The sequence below is a fragment of the Camponotus vicinus genome, unplaced genomic scaffold (assembly GCF_025532165.1).
Source record: "Camponotus vicinus isolate PSW18456_S1 unplaced genomic scaffold, iyCamVici1.0 SCAF_9, whole genome shotgun sequence".
NCBI lineage: Eukaryota > Metazoa > Arthropoda > Insecta > Hymenoptera > Formicidae > Camponotus > Camponotus vicinus.
The window spans coordinates 3,836,588-3,849,019 of record NW_028141981.1 but is presented as its reverse complement, the minus strand read 5'-3'; the positions used below and the strand labels follow the sequence as shown (position 1 = coordinate 3,849,019).

At 35.6% G+C, this 12,432-nt stretch overlaps 1 protein-coding gene across 6 annotated transcripts in view; it reads right to left on the bottom strand.

Moving 5' to 3' along the window:
- The window catches only part of LOC145976530 (uncharacterized), a 228,868-nt gene that overhangs the window by 102,410 nt on the left and 114,026 nt on the right, over positions 1-12,432 (bottom strand). The window lies entirely within an intron of this gene.

Here is a 12,432-nt window from a genome sequence, read left to right as displayed (position 1 = left end):
AGCGGATTATAAATTTAAATGTAAACCCGACGCGGTTTCAAGAGGACAAAAGTGAAAAGCGCTGGTGCGACCGAGAATGATGCAGCGAAAGGCGTCGGCTCGCAAACACCAAGTGTAATATCTCGGATAATGGTGATATTGCATTATCATTATTTCGTACAAAAAGTTTACAGAAATTATATATACTTTATTATGTATTATATTTATAGATTTTCCGCGAGATGTGTAAATTTGATTAAATTGAAAGATTTATGTTTGGATATATTTTCGGAATTAACTTGTTATAAAATTAACATAAAAAAATGAGTATTATATATAATTCCACTAATATTTAAATTATAAAAATTTCATTATCTTCTTTCTTTAAATAGAAAATCTTTCGTTTTACAGTTTTTTAGGTGAAATAAATCGGCTTAACGGAATAATATTCGCTGATGACGTCAATAGTAAAGCTAACTGAGAGATAAATCCGTTTACAGTGCAAGCGTGCTGTGATTCAGTTTTGAATGACTGACTTCATACGACAGAAAATACTTTAATCCTAACTCTTCAGCAGTGCATTCAAAAATGTCAATTGATTTCTGCCAGCGTGGGCTGGTTTCAGCTGATTTCGCCGTCAGATATCTGTACTGTATCGTCACCCGAAACAAATCTGGCTTATTTAATACATGTGCACAAGAAAAATCTTTCTTCTAAAGAAAATTAGACGCGGTGAATTAATTATATGTGTTGTTATATATATTTAGCTTTTTTATTATTATATTCAAAAATAAGGAAGCAAATTAAATTACATTAAATTAATTAATTTGCAGTGAGATTATTTTTCCCCTCAAACGATAATATTTTATCTTTATAATATTTTTTAATAAATATTTTATTTGCCAATAATTTTTATTATGTTAACTTTCGTAATTTTTAAATAATATATATTTACGTAAAGAAATATTTACCGGGATACGCTTTTCACAGATTTTTCTGTATTTCGTATTCGCCTCAGAAACAACAGGAAATTATTCATTCTCAACAATTTGTAGAATCACTGTTGAAATAAAAATGTTAATTTCGCTGAAAATGGAATAAATTACTGATCCTTAGCTATATATACTATCAGAAATTACACTTTCACATAGCTTTACACTATGTTTACCTGGTATATACGAGAAACATCGATATAGTTTATTTTGTGTTGAATGATTTTCTTAGAAAAACGATGAAACAGCAGTATGTAAGTGCTCGATAAAGTTTTAAAGGTACACTGACCTCTCTCTAAGAAAATCGATAAAGAGCACAGTCTATACTTTCTCGACTGCCGTAGTAAAATCATGTATTTATTTATTCATTCGCATTAATCTTACATTTAATTATATTTAATAATAAATGTTATCGTTTGTACGTTACGTTAACGTTTTTATGTAAAATTACAAATTCAATATTATAAAGTAAAAAGTAATTAAAAGTCACAAAACAAAAATAATTGAGCGGTATAATTTTTACGTTATAAATGTAATTATAATTTTAGAAAGTTCTCTATTTTAGAGATTATTTGTAATAGACATTGTTAAATGTGTATTGTAAAAAATTATTATCACATTTGAAAATTAAGTTTTTGCGTCACATAATATATATTCAGTAGTATATCTCGACGACAGGCCAGACGTTGAGTATATTTCAGTGCCAAGTGGTATTACGAGAAATTAATCAGACGGCGAACAGTCGTCTGATGTTTAAATAGTAACGAAACAGACATTGCAGAGGAAAAGAAAGAGAAAAAGAGAAGAAAAGAAAGAGAGGGAAAGAGAAAGGAAGTAATTTCGCTGAAATTGTGAAGTCACGAGCGACTGTTCGCCGACGCGCTGCTAAGTTGATCACTTCGGTTTTTAAATCGCGAACTTCGATTCACCGAACCATGATGAACAATTGGCTAGTCGAGATTCTTATTTACTTCAGCTTCAATTGCATTTACGCAATAGACTTTAACGAGCAGTCCCCCCGCACCTGAAATGCAAATTACGCAAATATATATATTCGACAATTAGATTCCGTTAAGAAAGAAGTACTTTAAAATCCCTTTTATTCTCCGGTAATCAAGAGTCTCACGACGCTCCCCCGCCTTGCCTTTAGCAAGTTCTATTTTTTTCGTTCTCTTCGAGATGCTTGAAAAAATACTGTCGATAAAATTGCACTTTTACTAAAGAATATTCCGTCAAAGATTCGACTTTAATCAATCAATGAAGAAAAAGAATGCAATTAGCCAGACCACGCTAAGATCCACATAATTTTCTTCTAACTCCTCCAACGAATAAATCAACAAGAAGGATTTTCTCTTCCTCTCGGAAACGATCCGCTGTACGCGGAGCTTAAAAGAATAACGAGTGGTAGCAAGAAGAGCGAAATGTGATAAAGAGAGAAAGAGAGCGTTGAAAACTTTTTTCACTTTACCGACGTGACTTTTGCCCTTTCCGTTCATATAACGATGATATGTACGCCGCTTGGATTTCAGATTCTCGGATATCCACGCCTGGATTTCGTGACCGGAAGCTGTCAGGCTTGTATCAAAGTTTTACATATGTTTTTGACATTCGCCTCGTGTCGAGTGGCAGTGCTCGAAAATGGTACGCGCGCGACGTTTGTCAACGTCGAGTCGTTCTCGAAATCATTTCTCCGTCTTTTCTGGCTGACGTTACTGGCTTGTGTGTGATTCCAGATTATCGCGCGGATAAAGCAACGTAAGAAGGGAGAAGAAAAGGAACAAAGAAAAGGAGAAGAAATAGAAAACTTTGGATAGAGATGCAATTTTTAACGTCTAACGGCTATATCTGTCCAAATAGCGTAACATAATCCGCGGCTTCGACGTCGATTGTGAAAAGGAATGACGGCTATATGTCACATTGCTTGCCAATCGTTTTTATCGAAAAATCCTAAAATATCATCGCAAACTACACGCGATAGAAATAAAAGTGATAAACGGTCTGATAGTCCCTTTTGAATAAAATGCAAAATAGCGTGAAACGACTATTCTCTTTTTTGGGTAGTTTGATAGAAGTAAAGGATTTTAGTGCGTGTGTGTACGCGAATCATCCGAGAATGCAAACTGAGGTCGCCGAGTTGAATAATTGGGCCTCGTCGGGTTTTATTAAAACATCGCCGCCAGTGGAATCGCACGAAATGTATCTGTGTAACCATCGGTGATTTATGCGAGTTATTTCGCGTTGGGACTACGCCCGTTACATCAGGTAGATGCGAGAGTAACAGAAAATGAGAGTACGAGAGAACGGATGCATGTGTGTACATAAGCATACACCGGGTGTTACGTAAAAAACAAGGACTACTATTTCATCATTTTTTTATATATAAATTAGTTATATGTCATATTTTATGAAATCGCATAATATGTAGTCTTACATAAAGAGGAGAGGAAATAAAAGATTACATCTTATATTTCAATATTCATATTCTAATATATTAAAAAATTCTAGTATACTAAGAAGTTTCTTCCATTATTTTTGTCTACAACATATATCATAATTAACTATTAAAAAAATAAAAAATAAATGCTATATGTGTATAATAATCAAGATAATCGATTTATTTTATTCTCTCTATTATTCTCTCCCAAAATAAAATAGGATTTTGAGGAAATAGATTTCCCTCTCGCTTGCCATCACGATAAAACGAAAATATTTTTATATGATAAATGTTAAATAAAAACTTATCGCTTCCCAATGCATTTGAGTAAAATTATGTGCTCGATAATTTCAATGAAATTTTTCGTTCCACCCCGTACGTCGATGCGATAGCCTATTTTCCATGTACTATTACTACCGTTGCCGCTGCTCGTGTTCGCGCCGGGAGGATGTTATGGATGCGGCGAGCGTAAAATCAAATTTCTAACGATCAGAACGATTCCGGACATGGCACCGTGCGCCGGTTAGACCGGGGATGGAGCGCATAGATCCGTCCTCACCGGGCTCTCAAAAATCGGACGACAGCCGAACCCACGGCGGACGTGTCCCATCGATCGCGCCTGTTAATCCGACGGTGATCTGCAGGAGAACAAATCGCGCTGGTGGTGCAAACGAGCGCGGATAAGCGAAAAGTTTGCCATTTCTGGTTTCCGATGTGACCCGATACGCCCTGCGGGTGTGTATTTTTGCGTGATCGCGCATCAACTTCCGGCGACGCACTACATTCGTTGTAGGTATGATTTTATTTTTCTCGAATGATACGCATAAATTTCGCGTAATGAGTGATTTTAACGCAAAGTCGTGCATTTCGAAAATTCGCAATCTTCGTGTAATTAATAATTATAACACAACGGAGCGCATTTCGAAAATTAGCGATAATTCTCGCGTATATTTGTACGTTTTACACAGACATTCATAAGTCATACTAATCACTTTAAGATAATAGTGATTTACAGTGACTTTAGTATCCATGTACAATTTGCAAATTAAAAGTTCGTTCTTGCGAGCGAGCGAGTAAACACTATGGAATTGTTAAGGAAGTGTTACTGAATCAATTTGAAAAATTCTTTTGAAAATGTCTTTTTTTCTTAAATAGCTAAAAAATTAAAATTAAAATAGCTAATAAATTTTGTTCTCAACGAAAAATTTTTTGCTTTTTGAAAAGATCTTTTCGAATTATTATTATATTCAATTTTTTACTTTTTGAAAAGATCTTTTCGAATTATTATTATATTCAATTTTTTTCACATACGTTTATTAATAAATTTAAATTCTTGATAAATTTCATTGTTATTTGTATTAAAATTAATACAAATATATATTTATAAAACTCATTGTTTTTTGAAATTTAATATTTTGTTTATTACGAGAGCGGATTTTTTAAATTTTGTTTGTAGTCTCAAAAAACGCTGTTTCTCGATACATCAGAGAACTAGAAACAATCCATTAACTAATTTATTTCCAGCGAGACGAATTCTACTTAGTAGCGGAGCGTGTAATCAGTGGTAAAACTGGAGAGAAGAGAAAGATGAGAGGAGGAGACAGTCCGCGTTCTCTTTTCTGTCTACTCTTGGTCGCCTCTCTGGCTTCTACTTCTCTTCGCAGCAGTTTCATTTACCCTCGAAACTGGTGAAAGACTACTCCACGCATCCTCGAGTTCGAACGAGCATTGTCGTAATGTGGAAAGTTGGCGAATTGGATCTGAAGTTTTCTGAAAACAAGACTATCTCTGCACCGGCTAGTCCGCGAAAAACGAATAGTAGGACGAGCGCTAAAACTAGCGTTTTGAAACGAGAATCGGAAACAATTATGCGGTCGGAGAAGCTTTCCAAGGCTCGCTAATTGTCGTACAACTTCATCGTCGGAGACACTGTCATGATTTAACGATTTTCATTGAGCTTTTAAGTTTGATCATTCTTCAATGAAGTTAGAGATTACTGGATGTTGCAAGTACTAAATGTCCTGGTGTAAAAAGTCGGTTCTGTCTTGTGCGAATGGAACTCTTTGCACGAATGGAATCCGGGAAAAAGCTGGAAAAGGGACGGACGTGTTAAGCGACATTTCGTGATCTCAATACGAAAGGATTACATGGTGCTTTCCGCATGGCCTCTGCAAATATGCTGTTAACGTCGTTGCGGAAACATCGCTATAATAAAACTGTGTGTGTTTATGTTGTTTACACATTTCTTGTATTTTATTACAACACGTTTCTTCCTTTCATTAGATTACCGATGAAGAACTTATGTATGTTTCCGAACGGAAACAACGATTACTTCGGCATCGTCGAGTCCATCGGAATTAGATAACACGGTTTTTAGAATTGCATTGCGCATCGTCGATTACAGTAATGCGATTATTTAACCATAATAACCGGTTGCGGGCTCGCGCATGCTAATGATTTATTTCAGCGGAATTTCATATTGAAAGCCCGCCTAAACCGTGCATAAACTGTGAGCCAATCATGCACGCCGCGATCCAGACAGATTCGATCGCGTATAATGCGTGGAGATTCGAGCTAATAAATAACGGGACCATTGTCTCGTCCGCGCCAGTCGATCGTAAAATCACGTCGGCGGTAAACGCGGCCGCATTATTTCCAGAAGCGCGCAGATGAACGATCAATGATTGAAAAAATTCATTCAGACATTTTGCTAGCAGTCTTCTGTATAGAATCTAGTTGCATTGTTATATAGCGACTCTTAAACTTTTTTCGCAATATTATTTGATAAAACAATCATCGAATCCAAAAAAACTAATAAAAAACTAATAAAAAAAGGAAATATTAAATGTTAATTAAATATATGTAAATTAAATATATAGCAATAAAAAATCATCCCATTTCTAATTGTTTCGAGTAGATTCGTATATTAAAAGATTAATATGTAGATTAATGTATTGGATAAAAATCAAACAGTTTGATGTAATGTTTAGTATCACTCAGCAGTTAGTTCGCAAATTAATGACTTACTCGAGACTTAAATCATTAAATTATGGTTATTAATAATAAAGCATTATATTATGGTTATTAATAATAATTATTGATTAAATTAGTCGATGATGTTGAGCGTTGTAAATATTACGTATTGACTTTGTTTATCTTTCTCTCAAAATTAAATTAAATTTTAGAATGTTCTTATCATAAGATAAGACAGCTTACTTGAGGCGCACATTAAACGCACTTATTCGCCGCATTTACCATGCGTATATCATTTATGTCCCGCGTAACGAACGTCGCTCGTGTTAGATTTATCAACGAGGCGAGTGTCTAATTTGATAAGTGTACGTAGCACTGGCAAATAATACGAAATGCGCTCGGCATACATTATTACAACTTGCGCGGTAAGCAAGCGACGTTAGGAGCTCACCTAAAGGAAAGGAAGCGAAACGTCGAATTTCGAGAGGAATTGTAACGTTTGATATTCTAGTCGCGAACGTGACGTACATGTGTAATCGTGTTATCTTCGCAGAGCTGTGATACGATGCGTGAGTTATGACAATCTTATGAATGCGTTCGCGGCATCGTCTTCCCGCGCGAACCGCAGGAAACCGATAATATATGTATAAATCAACGTTTTTGGGATCAGGAAATTATTTCCTACGAGGGAAAAAACTTTACAAGAAATTACAAATTATCTTTTACTTGAATATTTTAAGAATACATAATTTAATGTGTATTTTTCATTAAATTGTGAAGCAAGGATGATTTTTTACACGTTTGAAGCATTTATAAAGTAATAAAGGAGAAGCGCGTCTTTATTCCCGTTCATTCCTCTCTCGTAATTTCACGACGAGCCATGTCTCCCTAAAACGGTTTTACTTTAGATGAATCGCCTTAATACTTTTTCACGACGTGAAACTTACTTCGTCTAACGCGCGGTGTCATTTTGCGTTCGAGATGTCAAGAGATATAAATTCTGGGCCCCTAGATAGAGGGGGCAAAGTTCCTTTTTCGAGAACCGCTTCTGGCGCGGATTAGGCAATCTTACCGTAAAAGTGATGTAATTTATGAAGCTACTTAAATCTTAGCCCTCAAGTATAATATCCCCTCCCTCTATCCCGAATTACCCCTTTCGTAGAACGAGATATACTCTTCGAAAGGAAATTCGAAGAGTTTAATATCGTTATATAACCTGGCAGCTCACGAAAAGTGTAGTTTTTTTTAAGAGCATACATATATGAAACAAACTGCATAGGTTGGAGAACGGAATTAATATTGTAAAACTCCTGCAAAGAAAAAACTTTCGATATTGTAAAACTCTCCATTGAGCGCACGGGAGATATATAACTTTAATTGTTACGGTATTCCAATATATGGCGTGTCTTTTTTGCGCAAACTGTCCTAAATACATAGCAAGTAGTTCTCCAAATACTTTTAAATCGTGTGTAAATTGTCGCGTGAGCTCACACACATCTATATTCATTTGAAATGTATGCGTATATCGTAGGCCGAAAGAGAGAGAAAATGCGCATTTTAACGAATCAAAGTTTCGTAACATTTTCTGCGCAAAAGTTTTCAGCGAGGAAAATTAAAGCGGTCGAATATGGTTTTTCGAAAGTCGGAAAGAAAATTTATCGTTGGAGCGCGTTATGTAACTATGTTAAAAACTTAAACTAATGCGCAAGGCAAAGAGCTGCGAGCTATCACGTTTTGCACCGGCTAGAATTCTCTTATCGTTACTCGAATGTTCCCGCGGCTGTAACCTCCGTATAATGCAGACTATACTAAATATAATTACGATAATGATAATAAGCTGCAGTTAAAGTATCTTCCATTTTGCGAGCGCTAAATCCGCGGCACTTACAAGATATGCCATAAAAAATGTATGCAAAACGAGTAAAAAAAATAAAAAAAAGTTTCTATGTATTCACCAATTTTAAGTATGTTAAAGTAATTAAAAAAACTGCGTTTAATAGATTTAGTTTTTTGAACAGACTTTAAAAATTTATATCTTACGAAGCAATATCATCTTCCTTTTTTGATATTCCGAAAGGAGATTTCTTTTCTCTTTCCTTTTTCATCCCTAATCTTCCAATCGCTGTCACGCTTTAACAAGCTGCTAACCGAACTGTTAATCTACGTCATTAAATATCGATATAATTTCTCATTTCTGAAAGGTGCGTACATTTCTATGGAAGACATCTATCGCAAGACGTTAGAGCAAAAGAGTATTAATCTGAAAGCAGTAAGAGCACAGAATCGCTAAAGGAAGAAAGAAAGAAGGTAAGGAAGAACGAGGCAGGTCGAAAAGAAAGAAGTCGACGAGCGATCGAATGCGCGAGAAAGGATCGCGTGAAAAAAGAGCGGCCCCAAGGGATTTTCATACAAATTCCCGAGTCGCCGGTGATCATAGCAAAATTAAGGTCATCCATCACTCGCGAGACTCGTTCTATTCTGTCACCCTCCTCACTTAATAGTATTCTGCTGAGGGATGTAATTTTGTCTCACATCCTCATCTTGACCGCATATATAATATATGGAGTGGACCGACAAGACGGAAGAGAGTGTGAAATGTAAAGCTGCGAAGAAGCTTGCATGCGTCGGAAAAGCATGCAGCTTCGCGCTTTCCGCAGACTAACGAATGAGATGCACGCTTCCGGGTTGTGTCGCATACATATCCGTCAACAAGCCGGCCGGAATATTCACGGGACATCTCATGGGTAATGCGGAAGGTGCCTCCCGCACGATATATCGCGATGAATTAATTACGGGTGCATGTGTGTGCGTCCGTTATAGTGAAGGCAATTTTTCAGTATTCTGCAGGTTAATGTCTCTCTCTCGCGAGGGATGAGCGCGGATAATGAGTTACTTTGTCCACTATAATTCGTACGTTCGTCATATATTATTCATGAGATGCCTTTTAATTAACTTCTCTCATATTTTTCATCGCAATCAAAATTGGCGGAATTTTCGGCGAATTTTTCATATATATATTATCTAACTTATTATTTTACGGATAATTTATATATACATATATATATCAGCTCTTATTATCTAGCTTATTACTTCATGTCTACGGCTTCCCAATCCCACGAATTGAATAAATATATCCGCACGTATCTAAATTAATCCTCCTTCTACCCTATTTAATCATTCAATCATCCAATTTCGCAAATTAATATTGGAGAGTTTCCCTTCATATAATGGTATTTTTCCTATGGACGTACCATTCATTATTGCGAATTAATTAACTTTATGAGCGAATAGTTAGATACATCGAAATACATTTATATAAATGGAACAAGAGAATTATAAAGATAGTCTGGCACATTCAGCGATCACAATTTTCGGTTCGCTTATGGTTAATTTATGCAATTTCGGAAAGTGGCGAACATGCATAAAGTGTTTCGTTGCAACACTTTCCAATTTTCGGGAATATACATCATCAAAAATTTAAGGAGTGGAAAAGTAGATGAAATTTTCACAGTCCATTCAATAAAATTCATAAATTAATTGCATATGATTTGAGTGCGCTTAAGATATTACCTCTAGACACATACATATATAGAATGTACTATCTTTCGCGCAAATCAATTTTTAAATATACGAGTATTATGCTTGTAATACTACACTCGCTCAACTTCGCAGAGAATCTAGTATTTCGATTAATTACTTTCGTTTAATTCTAAAATGAAATACAAACATATAGAATGACAAAAGCTATGAACAGTTATTCCGCGATTTTATTTATCTAAGTTAGACCAAATATAATTTTGGCGAATAATAATTTTGGACAGTGTATTTTTTTAACAAAAAGTAATAGTTTCACTAACAAACTAGTATTTCAAAGTACAGTAAAATACTGCAATTGGCACAATACGTGACTTTGTAGGGAGGAGATGATATTCGGTGCTGCTTTCGATTTTCGAGGCTACATTTACTATAGTGGTCAACTTAATACGATGTTGGACCCGAAATCGCACCGTGTGGGTCGTTCGAGGGACGTTCACGGAGTGAAGTGCATGTCCAGCCAAGGACCCGACCCAATTGCGTCGCATCGGGAATGTGTGCGCGTACATCGAGATGATCGTGGCTCAGCATTCGGGATTAGGAGCACCTATCTTCCGGTTTTCGACTTGAACATGGAACACCCGAGTGGCCCGCGCTTTGTTCCTCTCCCCGAAATTCACGTTCCATTATCAAACTCGTACGAGTGTTCCCCGAGAAGGACCTCGGAAAGTCCACCTGTGTGGGACAGCGGTAAGATAGACGATTCGCATCCATGAAAGAGAATTTGTCGGGTAGGATGGGACGATATAAACGGAATGCGATTTATGTGAAGCACAAATACCTGTAAAATGCGGCGCGACTACCATCGAAATGGTATTTAATTTAATGAAAATTTCCGAGCTGATTGGTATAATTAATTTAAAAAATCGAATGAAATAAATAAACATTTCTTTTTTTGGATTTTGGGGAGGAAAATATTGAGATGTATTAATCTGACAATGCATCTGTTATGTGTAATAACATTCTCTATAATCAACAATCAACCTTTTGTTCTTTGAGGGATGTGGTGAACGTGACAGAATAGTACAAGGCACCTATTATGGTGTTCTACATAGAGGAAGGCCCGAAAAGTTACATTAATTATAACTTAACGAGCATGAACTACACACGTATTACACGACCGCGCCGTGTAACATGTGTCGTTTGTCATATTTCCGCCAACTCCGCTCTATGGTCCTGTATTAATTCAGCGTCATATGTTGCGTAAACTACGAAAACCGGGCATTTCAATCTCATTCGTAAACGTTGAATCCTCTCGAAAGATTGTGCGTAATTTCACAAACATAACTCTGTAGCGGAAAGCTTGTATTTAAATCAGTTATCTACATCATATCATCAGTTATCCCCGATTATATCTCTCATATATTCTACTTTCAATTTAATCTGCCCGCAAATATATTTTCTTCGCCATCGAGCTGCTATAGTTTTATTTTCATCACAAATAAGCTTTAAACTTCATCTGATTATGTAAATATTTTCAGTTCACTGTTTTCTTTACTTTTACGTGATATTTCTATCATTGATTTTTAAACGCGACGCAAATGATCTACAAAATTTCCGTAGCTTGTGATATTGAAATTTTAAAGAATTTTTCATGATAAAGCTGATTAAACACCAATATTTTTTCGTACACGAGGATTTGCATGATACGATTACTGTGAATAGCGCTGTTTTTTCTGATCATTGCAATTTCTCAGAGCGCAGCGCTCGGAAAACGAAAGAAACGCGAATGGTCTTGGTCGTGCAGACAAAAGTAACGATATTTCTCACCCTCAGCTTACCGGCTGTTTCTTTGCTAACAAGTGGACTTAAAGTGGGCTCTTACATTTTTTATCCGTGTTTAAAATGCGATGTTCTTAGCATACGGCATAAATCGTTTAGGAAACATTTTGTTTTGATAACAAGAGAAATGTAGATTTGCATTTCACACATATAATTTATAAATTTATATCTTTTAATCGCATACATTCCGAATTTTCTAAAAATATAAAAATTATCAATTTTTTGGAATTGTTTAAAAGTACTGATCGTTAAATTTGTCTCAAAAAATATATTTAATATATATTATTTATTATATATAATACGTTATTACGAGTAAAATGTTAAATTACTAATAAAATTTTTATTTTTTTCCGAGTTAAATAATTATTAGATCCTATTTGTATTGCAAATTCATAGAAATTTTAATCGCGCAATTGATTTATAAAGTTTAATTGTTCGACACAATTTACTAGGTGTAATAGTACGATATTTCGGCGGATTGTGGCTAAAAATTTAATAGAAATATAATATTCCGAGAAAGATAACAAATAGCGAGAGCACGGATGCTCTATGTAATTGTATATTTTGCGTATTCCAGAGAACGGGAACAAAAGCCAGTAGAATAAGACGCTCATATGATGCTCGGCGCGTCGTAAACTCTACCGACTTCATCGTCATGGCACACGACAGAATGAGGAG